The sequence below is a fragment of the Fulmarus glacialis genome, unplaced genomic scaffold (assembly GCF_000690835.1).
Source record: "Fulmarus glacialis isolate BGI_N327 unplaced genomic scaffold, ASM69083v1 scaffold42189, whole genome shotgun sequence".
In the NCBI taxonomy this organism is placed as follows: Eukaryota; Metazoa; Chordata; class Aves; order Procellariiformes; family Procellariidae; genus Fulmarus; species Fulmarus glacialis.
Genome location: NW_009232148.1, coordinates 1,272 through 14,839, shown reverse-complemented (window position 1 = coordinate 14,839; position 13,568 = coordinate 1,272).

The following is a 13,568-nucleotide window of genomic DNA, read 5'->3' as shown; positions in this document are numbered from 1 at the left end:
GCAAAACAAAAGAGAAGGGGAAAAGTGTGACAAAGGAGTCAATGAACATAGGGGTGAGGATTGCTTGGTTTAAGAAAATGAGGTGATATTGGCATCTTTTGCATATCTTCAGAGTGTTTTCGGTTTACAGAACTTGTGCTGAAACGTTCCTTGTTGATAATTATGAGCTAACTGAATGAGTCCAATGCTACAAGATGCTTTTCGTTACATATAATCACTGTATCCTACATCAATTTAATTTAAATGCCTGACAGACTTGATGCAGTTGATAGTAACATTCATTTTTAGCTTGTGCATTCTTTCCTTTGTTGGAAGAAAAGCATGTATATTTCTAGCTAAAAAGAATAATTTCTTGAAATCTTACACTGAATTTTAAGGTAAACGTGAGGCGGAAACTGCCTAAAAGTTGTTCAGAGTTGCTTAGGGGTTTGTCAGAATACACAGATACAGAGACGAAAAGCGTCTTCGGGTGCTAGTAAGAAAGGTTTTCAAGTAAGTTGTGGCAATGACATGATGTTTAATTCTCAAACAGAGTGAAGTTATATGGCCTTTAGATGCTTAGGAATTGTAAACATGCTAGTCTTTAATTGTTTTTCAGCAATAGCCCAGTTGAATGATTTGCCTGCAAGTTTAACTTAAATTCATCCTAATGGATTGAGCTTGCCACTATGCTGATTGTTCTTAGGGCTGCTGGGTGAGCACACTTACTTTTAGAGGTGGTTTGATCTACCTGAACTGAACTCCAGAAATAATTTAATCTGATACAAAACATCTACATCTTGAATAAGTGTCTTTAAAACAGGAAAAAAAAAAAGCCATTTAAGACATTGAAATCATAGTAGAGTTTGAATTACCAACTTAAAAATGGGCCAAATTCATGGAGGTTAGTTTAGGCAGATGTCTGGCATCCTAGAGAACTAGTACTCCAAGGAAGAGTAGTTTGTGTTCTTGCTACTGTCGGTCTGCATTTTTTAGGGATAAGCTACTTTATATTTAGATGTCAAAAGATGATGATGAATTGGTGCTGTTGTCACCAACATTGTCTGCTTTTACATTGGCACTAATGGAAACGATACGAGCAATCTCCTTCTGCACATCTGTCAGCATCTTCTCTGTAGGCTTCTGCATCTAATGACCAATGAGAGACAGATTAGTGTAGAGAAAATGCATCCTAGTGTTTCCACATTTCCAAGAACCTAATCTGGGATTACTCTTTCTTCCTCCCTGTGATAACTGTCAAAAGACCAAGAAAGTCCTTTTGGTCATGATTTTCTGAAGCAGAGGAGACCATGTTAGATCTGTTTTTCATACCTGATTGTGGGTGAAACCCAGGTCAAAGCAAGAAAGGGAATAATGTCTGACAAAAAAAACATTGTTAACTCACCTTCCTCTCTGGGTACTTGTAAGCTGCCCTTCTGCTCCCAGGTTGAACAGGCTACCTGAGTTGCAGGAGGATGTTCTGTGTGAAAGCCATTTACCAGGGTGAGCTCTTCTGACTGTTTGAGATTGCTGGAAAGAAAAAGGCAGTGGCTTTTGGTATGTGACATGAATTTAATGATGAAACTATTTCCTGGCTTCCAAGACTCAAATCAGTGAGGCGCAAAGTGGCCAGCTAGAGAGGACTAGCCAAGAATCCCTCAGTTTAAGTGTGGGGTGGGAGAGAAGCAAAGCCATGTTGTCAGCATATTTCATTGGAGTACTTATGACTCTGGATGTGAGGTGGTGTAAGAGAGATCAGGATCTGGCCTTTTCAGCATTGACTGCTATATGCGGTTGGGAGGTACTCGTGTTTGGCTGGTAATGGTATGGATGAGGCTGTTGTAGACGCCAGCAGATATAAGAAAGGTTCGTGTTAGCTTCAAGCTCCGCTGGGAATACAGGGTCAAAAATCACTGCTTGCTCAGTGGGAAAGAGCAAAGCTAGTAGGGTAAGAGATGCTATTTTTAAGTTTCCAAAAATACTGAAGCAAATTCTTAAAATCCTTGGGAATATGCCTTTGGCAAGCAAAAATTAAGTTACCTTAATTCTTAAGGTTGATCCAGAATTAATTTTCTTTAAAAAAAAAAAACCAAAACCCACCCAAGCAACCTGTCCAAATAAACATCTCCATTTTTTGTTAGCAGAGTCTGCATTTAGGTTAGCATTAAATCCGACCACCTTTAAAAGATGGGAAAAAATAAAGATCCAAGTTAATTATATGATTAAATAGGGAAATTTTCCATTTTGGTAGTGTTCTGTTAAATAACACTTAGCTACAATGATAGGCCTTAGCACATCTGGTCTGAAAAACACAGGAAGAGGAAATACATTGTTTATCAGGCTAAATATAGTTGGATTGGACATCTTCTTTAAGTAGAATGGTCAGAGATGGTGGCTGATGTATACTAGGCCAGATTTTCAGTTGCTGTAAATATTACAGTTCCATGTGTTCCAGTGGTTATAATAGTATTTACAGCCCATTGAGGAATATCATCTCTTCGCAGAATATAAAATTTAAATTAAACCATGTGCTGTGGGTCAGCTAATGAGAGATGCAAAGTACCCACATTTCCTTTGGGCTACATGCGCATTGTAAGCCTTTCAGTTGTGCCAAGGATGAGAAAAATCTGGGTGGTTTCAGCCTGAAGACAGCAGTTGTATGCATTCATTATTGCTTATGATCTGTCTGTTATTTCTGTTTGAACAAACAGAGTCCATTAATTACCAGTTTATTTCATGTTTACAGCATGTGTATATTTGCACTGCATACTGGGAGAGAGGGAAACTCCTTCTGGAGGCCTCCCGCGTCAGGACTGACAGGAGAAGCATTGGAAAGAGCTGTCAGCGTGCTGGTCTGTTTTATCTGTGAATTGTGGTCGTGGCTGGTGGGAACTCAAAGCTACTGGTAACAGCGGTTTAGCCTAGATTCATCTCATCTAACCTTAGGCTGCTCCTTACCTAGGTGCCCAAGGCACACTATGTAGTCACCTGAGATAAACAGAGATTGCCTGGCAGGTGGAGGGGATACAGTGCCTTCTCATTCTACCAGTTACATATAGGAAACTTCCTGAACCTCAGCAAGTGTCTTAATTCATGATGAATCTGAGCATCACTGTGCTCATCAGCAGTGTGCCCCTGCAGCCTGGCTCCCTCTTGTAGCTTACGCACACCTGCGAGGTGTTTTGGAAGCCACTTGGACTGAGCTACATTGACAGTGGGGAGAGAAGGGGCAAGAAAGTGTGTCTGCCTGGGGAGAGTGTCCATGTGGGGTTTTGTTGATCTCCCTGCTCGGTGAAGAACTGTGTGTAGATGAGCCTGTGGTATGTTTTCTGTATTTCTGTGGAGCTTCACCTCTTAGGTTTGCGCTAGTTCGAGCCAGGCTTCAGTGATTGTCAATGACAGGGAGATGAAGAAACTCTTTGATCTTGCTCAGATCTTACCTCTAGGTAGCTGGTTTGTTCTTAGTCTTCGTTGGGAGCACTGTTTCAGAATTCAGCTGTGAGCATCAGTTCCTTTAGAGCTAAGGTAGAGCTTTCCTCTTCATCTGCTGCCAGGGGTACCTGACCTGATGATGCTAGTTACTGCTGTCTCTGGAATTCAGCTAAAGAGAGAATAAAGATAATCCTGTGCCAGAGTGGAGAGGGAGAAGGGCTAAAAGAAAGCAAGCAGTGTCACAACCGGGTGGGGCATCCAGCGTCACTGTATCGTGCTGCTTCATGGCATGTTTTGCTCTTACTTCTGAGTACAATGAAAGAGCATGGTTCCATCTTAAACAGTGCTGTCTTCCCAGTCTCAGTCTCTTAATGATCCCAAGGTTAGTGTTTTTTGTAAAAAGAAAGTTAGACCTATTCCTTCCTGGAGGTTTGAATGAACTAACAGAGTTCTGGTTTGTAAGAAGTGGAAAGAAGGGAAAATGCAGAAGCTTGAAGGCTCTTGACTTTTGCTTGCCCTGCAGAATTCACTTACCTAGAAGTTGTTAAGCAAAACAAGTTTTACTCTTGCTGTTCTGACAGAACAAGTATTGCAATCACTCATTTTTAGCACATAGAAGTCTCTGCTTTGTTCTGAAAGCAAAGGAGAGGAAAGATATCTAGTACCTCATGATTAGAATTTAGTGGATTATCTCCAATACGCTATAGTAAATGAGGCCATTCCCTTTTTAACCTTGTCCAGTACCATTTTAAAAACTGCATTTTCATGACATTATATGCAATATGGTGTCTGGCTGTAACTTTGATTATTGGGAAGGAGACTCCTGCAATGTCTGCACAAGACATGAAATAATTTTTCTAATGCATGATTTGCTGATTTTGGGCAAAAGCCTATTTTCTTCCTGCTTGCCAAGGAACTCTTGAGGCAGGCAAATGCACTCCCTTCTCCTCTACAGAGCAGAGAAAGCATTTCTGGAGCCCATACAAAGTGATTCATGGCCTTATGCAGTCCCCATAGGCCAGAAAGCCCAAAGATGCAGACACTCTCTTCCTCCTCCGTTTTCCTCTGAAATGAGAGCACAGCAGTAACTCTGACAACTAGTCTCTGGCTGCTGAGAAACCAAGCTGTAGTTTAAGGTGGGGAGCATTTTCCCTTTTGCACTTAATGGAGTACTGTGTATTCAGGCTGGATGTTAGTATTTGCTTCTGTAAATATGACAGTATTGATTTGCGTCCTCCACCTGAGTCCCGTATCTGTCTATATTCATATCTCCCAAGGAGAGAAGATAATCTTTAAGCTTCTGTAATATTAAATATCCCTGCCCTAACCTGAATGCACAAAAATAGAGTGCAATGAAATATAGCTACTTTCTTTGATTTAATTTATTTTTTCTTGGAAAATAATTTTGCCTACATTCAGTAGTAATGAAAAGATAGTGTCAGTAATCAGAGAGCAGTAAAACTGTCAAGAGTTGTTCATAATGCCTGGGATGATCAGGTAAATTAGAGATGGGAAGGGCTAGTGGAGGGCTCAGTTCCCTGCACTGAACAGTGCTGGGTTACACCTGTATTCTCCATCAAGCTTGTGATATCCTAGGATAAGTAGATTTACCAGGTAGCATGACACAAACTTACCGGGTAAAGTTACTTGAGGTTTGGTGATGTATTAAAATTCTATAGGAAAAGATTTTAAAATGAAAGTTGAAACAGAAAGTGAAAAATCCCCTCAATAGCTAGTTATACATACTCAATAGCTCAAATTTCTGTGTTGTTTTCACACTTTTAAAAAGGGAGATTTTGAAGCACAGGTGGGTTACAGCCAGTATTTTCAAGTTGGTCTGAGCTTTTGGGGGTTTTTCTCCTTCTGCGGTGAAGAGCATCTGCACTTTTTCAGTGGATAGTCATTGCAAAACCGACTTACACAACATTGTAAAATGTAGAGTGGTAACTGAGGATCCCGTAGCACTGTTCATGAATTATGGTGGGATTGTCTGATTGCATGTTCATGTCTGCATTTGAGCAGGACACCGTAGCTAGTCAGTATACCTAATGAATGCAAGCCTGCTCATCCTGCGTGCCTGGAGTTGGTCAGACGAACTGCAGCCTGAACTCCAGTGACTGTTACACGTGGCTTGCAGGGAGACACTGACACTACAGACATCTGAAGTAAGGCAAGATGGATCTTCGCCTGGGAGTGTGCTGGATTGCAGCACTGATCTTTGTGTTGTGGTTAGCAATGGTACTTAACCTCTGCTTCCAACTTGATGCTCGTTGGGAAGTGCGAGGCCTTTTTTTTTCTGGTTTTTTGCTTTTTTTTCTTTTATTCTAGAGCAGGTAGCACTACAGCGGTGGATAGAGTAACTGATCCTTGGTTACAGTACTGTGGCATAGAAATGATTTGGGGTTTCTCAAGTATTTTAGAGATAAGGTTACTATATGAACATTGGACTGTGCATAACTTAGAACTATGTTAAGACACGTAATATTTGTGTCCCAGTTGATGAAAGTATTTCCTTATGCTTATTCAATATTAGATACCTATCATGAAACTTTCCTTAAAGAATCTGCTAGAATGACAGAAGATTCAAGTCTTCATTTGTGATACGAAACAATCAACCACAAGAGCTCCATTATGATTTCGAAATGTTCCCCCCGCTTCCAGTTCCAGCTTACAAAAGTGTTTCCAATTTTGCATAGTTGGCTATCTGCATGTATGCTTACAGTCTGTACAGAAATGCACTACAATGAGTTGCCCTACCTGGGAAGGCTTTATATTGTATAGAAAATGTGGCACTAGGTACTGCTCTTCATGCGCACAGGAGAGTTAACAGGTGTCGATCTCGTTTACAGAAATGGTGGCGCTTTGCAATTTTCTATAATATATTGCAATATATTTAAATGTCCTGTTTGACATGTGAAATGAAATTAAGTTAATGCATTGTTATGTATTTGAAGTATGAGGAAGACGATTCACTAACGACCAGCAAGGTTTTTAGAAGGTGTCCAGTATGTAGCCGTCTGTGTGATCTGTCTGGTGTATGTGGTGTTAAAGGAAGTAACAATACTGTCACTGTTTAGAATGAAGAGTTTGTTTTGAATGATGCAATAGCTTACAGTGTCTTTCCTTTGTAGCTGCCCAATGTGGTGAAGGGGAAGCAATTCTTGAAAAAGTTCAAGATAACTGGTTAACTGTGAATGGGCCTAATCTTTCGTGAAACCAAGAAAATTTTTGGACACACACAGGACTTGAATACTCAAAAGGATTGGAACTTAGTGTTGTGCCAAAGTTAAACTACTGCAGTTGGCAGAAGTTCTGCACTGTAAATAGAAGACTGATTAAAAGACAGCTTGTAAAAAAAAAAAAAAAAAAAAAAATTCAAATTTTAATACAGTACGTTTTTATTCTGATACATGATGGAAACATTCTGTTTTAGACCTTTTTTGAAGAGGCTTCAGTGACCACTAGATTTTGTCCTCTTATATTTTGTTTGGCCTAATACTATATGTTCTGGTAAGATGGGCTTTATTGCCTGTGTTCTTTGATATGTGATTAAGCTTATAGCTTTGAGTGACCAAACATTTTACAGAGTAAAAGTTCTTAGAAACAGTATAACGTAACTGATATTTCTGTGTCTTATTTATCAGGCTCTGCACAAACTTGGAAAGTTGTGCTGGACTTGTACAACTCATATATGGGAACGCAGCATACTTCTGGATATTACAAACCTAAGCCTTTGTGGCAGTACGGATCTTGTCTTTGGATTTATTTTTGTTATTTTTTTGAGGCAAAGAGACGAATGGATGCTGCTGTAAAATATTTGTAATATCGCCATTATTGCTTTCTGTAGCAATTACTGCTTTTGCTTCAACAGATAAAGAAAATAAATCAGAGAGAGAAAAATCCTAAAAGACGCTGGTAGAAGAAAGGATCATGTGGGAACTTCTGAAAATAAACTTTGTACCAAAATTTTGAAAACAGAAATAATGGAATAAATGTCTCCTTACTGAGTGCGTGTGGTTTTAAGAGGTGGTGTGGAAACCAGGAACCATGTCTGTATGAAAATGTCACAAACCAGATCTTCTCAGATGTCTTTTTTCCTGTTACACAAAACTGAATTTCACCAATTCCTCAGATGCTTTGAATTTGGAGAACTGGCTTGGCTGAACAGCCAGCGTGAGGTCAGCTTCATGTGTGAGTCAGAACAGCTGCTTGTTGCTGAACTGTTCTGCTGTGTCAGCAGGCCAGGGATGTTCACGTGATTTTTCTCGTTAAGGCAGATGCGCTTTTATTACCGCATTTGAAATATTTGGGGTGGGAAGACTAGAGGCAAGTAGGAACCGCCTCCCCACTGAAGTCCCTGTCAGTTGGACATCACAGTTTGTGGCTGCTTTTAACGTGCCTTTTCCTCAGGGAAGAAGGGTCTGATATGAGCAGTTTCTGTTGAGCTCTGCGTCTCTCCGGCGAGCCTGACTTGCCGTCACTCACAGAAGCTCCCTGCCAGAGGCAGTGCCGCCGACTTGTATCGGCGTGACTCATCACACCCATCTACTTCAGCTGTTGCGCTGCAACCGGAGGGGCTTGAGACCCGGTCTTCCCTGCAGCACCCGGCATCATGCCTACAGACCTATCCCCACCCGAGAAAAAGATGTTTAAGGCGACAGAATCTTCCTGTGCTGTAGCTTATGTCAGTCCCAAAAAATTAATCCGTAGCTGAAGTAGTGACCTATGCACAGGCCTGGAGATGAGCACTAGTAGTCAGTACAGCTTGGTGTTTGGCCAAATAGTTTTACTCAGTTCGATGAAAAAAAAGGGGAAAAAAAAAAAGACAGAATGCTTATTCAAGAATCCATCAGCTAATGAGGGAGTTATGAAAAGCCCTGGATTATGCACGCAGTCACCTTTTTTTAAATGGTTACCTTTTTTGTTTACAGTGTTATCAGCAATTCCAAAATGCTGCAATTCAGTCGATGTTTTCACAAGACACCAGCTGGCCTTGTGGGTTGTTTCCCCTCTCCCAGCCTCCTCTTCCCAGCCCCTTCCATCTTCCATTTGTTTTCATAACAATACTGTCAACTACTATTTTTAAGAATTTAAAATACCAAGCCACTTTGTGCACTGCCTTATTTTTCTTTTTACGCCAGAAAGTCCCCTCTAGAACAATGTTAAGTTCCTCCCTGTGGGCTTGGCATTGCTTTGAAACACTGCTGGTGGTGGTCTTCAGTCTGTTGGGTGGTGGTTTCTAACATTTTGGTTGTTAAATGACTTGTTGCACTTCGAATACTATAAAATGAAACCTTTGAATATATTTGTATGTTTCTACTGCTATAATGTTGAACTATTAGCATTGTGACTAATTCCTCTCCCATGTGTGTTTCTTTACAGGCTCAGTGCTGAGCTGATGTTCATTACCTTAAAATATTTATTTGGTAGAAGAAAGAAAAGACGGAAAAAGGGAATGAAAATGTGTGTCGCACCTAGTTGATTTGTGTCTTTGGGTGAAAATAAAGGTCAGTGTTGGCAGTAATTCTCCTCTTAGTGATTTTCAGTTTCCCTAAATGAAAGGGACTAACATGGAAGAAGGCCCCCAAAATAGCCTCTAATAGTTACGTGTTCTGAACTGAAGGAGATGGTGCAAATAATACTGCAATTGTAACTGCTCTCAATCATGCAGTTTCTTTTCAGCAGCTGGCCAGGGCCTCCAGGTGAAGTCCAGCTGCAAGGATTTCTGCGTAAGCATCGCTCTCGGCACCCACAAAGTGCAGAAACAGAGGCCCATGGAATCCCTGTGATGGAAGTGGCTTATCATTTTTCTTAGTGACACCACAAAGTTAACTGCATCGCAATGTTATGTTTTGTGGTGTTCTTTGCTCTAAATTCATTTCACTTGCAATGATTTGGGGAAGGGCGCAATTGTGGCCAAAGTCCATTCTTGATTTCTGCATTTTGTTTGCATTTGTTCATTGAGCAGTGCTTTCCCTCTGCTTTGCCTCACACTTTCTGTGGGCGCTGATAATTTTACACGGCAAATACAAAGCCATAGAAGCTAAATTTAATAGCGGTTTCCACTGGTCCTTTCCAGCAGTGCAAAAGCTGCATGGGAAATGAGGCAGTGGAGAATCAACAAATAGTTGGGTTGTTTCCCTTGGGGAGGCAGCCTTCTCTGACAGCCTCCATGTGGAAAAGGAGAGCAGAGCTGGAAAAGCCGACGAGTACTGAGGGTCGCTCGAGGGCAGTCCTGAAGCCCTGGGTGTATTTCGTCAACATAGCATATTTTTTTCTAGTTCTTTAGATTTGTTTCTCTTTGTTCCTGCAAGACAGCAATATTGTAGGAAGTCAGCTCAGTTTAATGGATGTTATTACAATAGAGGTCTACAGCACCCAAGGCTGCTCCTAGAGGAGTTGCCACCAGTGTTATTTAGTCCTGCCCAGTCCTGAAAACTTCACAGTAGTAAAGTTTTAACCTAGAGAGGTAACGAATCTGCTGTGGTCTCCACAGCCTGGTTTCATCATGAGTAGCAATTAAGCAACAGGCGTAACTGTGGCCAGGGGAAGTTAATGAGTTTTCAGAGACAAACTGATAAAACTGAAAAAAGGGCATAGAAAGAGGCATGCAAACTTCACCGTGCCTGACAGCAAGTCTGTTGGGGTTTTTTCCAGTTAGAGCAGTAGATGTGAGATACCGCCCTTTACGATGACTTCTGCATCGAGCTTGTATCCACAGACCATCAGGCTACAGCCTCGCCTCGGTGCTTGTGCTACATGGCTGACTGAAGCGGCTCAGACATGTGATTCGCATCAGTGCTGGAAATGTGCAGGCTTGCACAGGAAGATCACTGCTTTAGGATTCTCCCTGGCACCTGGTCACCTTTCCAGAAAGCTTTTTTCCTCTTCTCTCTTTAACAGCATTCTGGTCAAACCCAAGGGCATGCTCATTCTGTTCATCATTTATCTTACTAGACAGAAAATAGTTGCAAAACCCATTAATAGCTGAACACATCTGTGCGTAGTGCACCCTTTTGGCAATAATGACTTTATTGGGTTTTGTGAGGCCTGAGGGGGAAGGATTATGGCCTAGTTAATATGGCTTGCCAGGGGTTTGAAAGGTTGCGCTGTCTTAAGGTAGATCAGGCAAATGAACCATCTTCTGGGGGATGTGTCCTCTCCTGTCTGTCCTAAGGACCCCTAAAAAGCTTTTGGCTTCTGTTAAGAACAAACCAGTATTACTCTTTGATTTCTATGATGCACGACCCTTTATCTCCCCACTCCTTTTTGTTGTGTCTTACTAGAACTGTGGGGTGGTTTGATAATTTACAAAGGAGGTGGATTCCATGGTTTTACTCTTCTGAGAGATGAGAGAGCAAAAGGAGATGCCCTGCCCCCTGGACTCAGCGGCTGGTTGGAGCAGTGCTGCTGCTCTGGCTGTCTCTGCCTCCCCAGTTACTTCTTCCTGCCTGGTTTCTTGCCTGATGCTGTTCCTCTGCTTAGATGCTGGCCTCTGCGCTCTTATGTTAATACTGCCTGGCTTCAATTCACTCTTCTCCTAGTAGTGTGCGAGGGTGCCGGAGCACTTTTCCCCTTTACGAGTAAGGAGCCATTTTAGTTCCTGCATTTGCCTTTGCTCAGTCCTGGTTTTACCTGCCTCAGGGACAGATCTGGATTTAGCAAATATAGCTTCCTCTTGGTCAGAGTCGGCTGAACTGGTTTCTCAGCTGGCTTGAGGTGGATGGAGGTTCATCTCGATTCTACCAGCACTTCTTTAAAGACGTACTGAGTTTGAGACAAGTATTCTTTTCCTAAAATTTGGGTCAGTGGCTTCTGGAAGCTTTGGCTTAGGGGGGGTCAGTCTTTTGCCAGCCCCAGTGTGACAACTTACTGTTCAAGGAGGATTGCTCTTGAGCTCTGCAGTTGCATCTCAAACCATCATAGTAATATTTGCTAGAGCTCATCTGAGCTCGTCAGAGCTTTAACTGCAGGGTTTTTTGCAGTTCGTAGTAGTGATAACCTCTGTATGCCGCTAGCCATGAAATGTTGTTATTTGTATTACCCTCCCGCCTTAGTCACGGACAATATCCCCTTATGTGTGTCACCGTGCAAAAAGGATGAAAGATGGTCTCTGCTGTAAAGAACTTGAAATCTAAATAAGAGGTAAGAGGCAAGGACACAGCGAGACAATGTCAGCAAATAAAGAGCTGCTCCTCTTCTCTTTTCATGAACATGTTTAGTGAAGAGCCTATGTTATGACTGTCAAAAAAACCCCCTAATCTTCCCTCAAGGTATGAATATTTCACAATGTCTGGAAGAATCCACTTAATGATTCAGGAGCCACCCATCCTTTGAGGAATGCTGCCTGTGGGCCTTACTGCCCTCTTCACTGCAGGCAGCGCTCTTGCTTTGAGGAGGGAACTAGCCTCTCTTTTGCTTTCTTCCAAGGGCAGCTCCTTTCCAGCGTATTTTAATAAAGCTATAAACCATGTGAGAGCTGCATTATTCCTTAGCCGATGCGTGTGGGTAGCGCCTACCAAGATAGGGCCCTAGTTGCCGACCGAGGTTTCTTGTTTCTACTGTGTGTGCTTGATGGTTTCTGAAACCTTTGTGGTGTGCATTCTCCTGGCACAAGAGTGGCTGGGCTGTGGCGAGGACCCATGGAGGCTATCACAATACAAATAATAACTTCAGTAATTAAAGAAACACTGGGGGAGAATGCTTCTGAATTAATTTTGCCTCAGAGTAGACTGGGAAGCAGGGAGAAGAAGGGCTGTCAGGATCTAGACAAGCTCTGTCTGCCACGCTGTATTTTCTTTTCCTGGCCAAAAGGATCAGGCAATAGGGCAGCGTGACAAATTCCTGCCTATCGCTTGAGTTGTCTTCACCGCCCAGGCTTTCCCTGGGCTCACCCTGACTGCAAGATGAAGCACGCTAGCCTGTCCCCCGTTCACCGAGGTTGAAGCTGGGTCACAGCACCTCACCGCCGGCGTAACGAGGCATGCTCGTGTGAACAGCTACAATAGCTTTGCTGATGCGCAGGAAGTTGCTCGGCGACCGCAACCAAGTGGAGCCCATTTGTTTTATTGGTCCGATGTTCCTATGCTGAGCCCGTGGTTTAGGCTGGCGGTGCAGTGAGACCTCGTCTGCCTTTAGGAAGAGATTCATCTATGGCTTCTTTTTATCCCCGAAGCTGGCTAACAGAGCAGCTGCAGCAGTGCAGGCTCTTGTAGGGCTCGTGTATCTCTGAGCCCCCTCAAAGCTGCCTCTTCCAGAGATGATGTTTTCTCCTGCGTGAAGCCAAGGCTAACAGCACCATGGCAAATCATGCCATGCAAACTCAGGCAAACAGCTTTACTTAAGTACAGTGGGAATTTGTATTCTGGCAGCTACACTGATGACTCGGGTCATAGGGGAGAAATTGAGCAAATCTCCGGTGCTGACAAGGCACAGGAATTTCCTAAGGTTGCATTTTTTTATTTCTGTAACTAACACACAAGGAGCCTTTTAAATGTCTGAGGGGAGGCGGGGAAAGGGGAGAGCCAGGCAAGAGGCAATATTATGTCCATGACTTATGACTGAAACCACGCAGTCAGCTGCTAGGCCCCCTGTGTGGTGCTCAGGAAATCGCTGCTCTCCTATCACTCATTTACCAGACAAAGGCATTCTCTGCATTGCAACACAGAGCCTTTGCAGCCCACGTTGGTATCCTCAGAGGCAACGATGGCTGAAACCCCCAACCCTGGAGGACTCCGCAATCCAAGCTGGCAGCCAACTGGCTGCTCTGGGATTTGCCCCTGGGAGTGTCTTGCTCTTTGTGTGTTTTACTTTGAGCTGGGGCCACATTTCACTTTGATTACTCATGTTGCTTTTTTGGTTTTTCTTCTTTTTGATTTGCTCTTAGTTGTCATGCTGGATTTTCATGCTTTGCTCATTAGACTGGTTGGTGTGTTGCAGCATGACCGTCAGTCCTGGAGGAGTGGGAAAGGAACACGTACGTCCAGTATTTGTGAGGAGAAGTGCAGACGCTGTAACTGTTTAGACACTAATGCTAACCTCTGCAGCCTGACTTCAGTACGCTCTGCCTCTGTCCTGCAGGCACATCGTCACACGAGTCTGTGGGCAGGAGGAAGCCAGATGGTTTTGGTGTGCACATACAAGCAGCTCTGACTCTG